Source organism: Eurytemora carolleeae, unplaced genomic scaffold, assembly GCF_000591075.1.
Source record: "Eurytemora carolleeae unplaced genomic scaffold, Eaff_2.0 scaffold863, whole genome shotgun sequence".
NCBI lineage: Eukaryota > Metazoa > Arthropoda > Copepoda > Calanoida > Temoridae > Eurytemora > Eurytemora carolleeae.
In genome coordinates this window covers 97,442-98,066 of record NW_019396787.1, presented here as the reverse complement: position 1 = coordinate 98,066, position 625 = coordinate 97,442, and positions in this window count along the sequence as shown.

Sequence of the window (625 nt, the reverse complement as noted above, 5' to 3'; positions counted from 1 at the left end):
TAGTACACGCCCGATAAACCTAGCACAACCATGTTAAATTGTTTTAATCAGACTCTTCCAAAAAAAAAACAGTGCGGTGTCTTTTATTTTTGGCCACGTTTAATGTTTAAAAAACAGTAGAAACCAAAGTCGGAGACCGTCTTTGGAAGGATAATTATTTGGGACACACCCCTTTTTTCACCTGTTAAGTATGTAGAATCAATGAGCAGAATCATAATGTCGTCTTTTTAAAATTGTCTGTTTAAGGAACAGGGACATTTCTTTCTAACAACATTCACACCACCCACAAAAATTCTAAACCAAGAATTAAAATTTATCACAAGAATGTAGTGTTTAGAGATGTGGACTAAAATATCCATAAATGAGCATATTTACCCTCAAGAAAAGAAGGAATGCCCGAGAGCGCATGCGCAGAACGTCAGTATGTATTGTATGTGTGTCAGCTAGTTGACTTCAGATTTCTTGGAAGAAAAATTAAGTTTTTTTGTTTTCATCGAAATGTTTAGTTTTCAAGCCTTTTTCCTTTGTTGTTCAAAATTTGAATTGCCTCTTTTTATATTTGATAATTAACGAAATGAACGTGAATTGCATGAATTAAAGTGATTTGAAAACGAGAGCGCCTCCG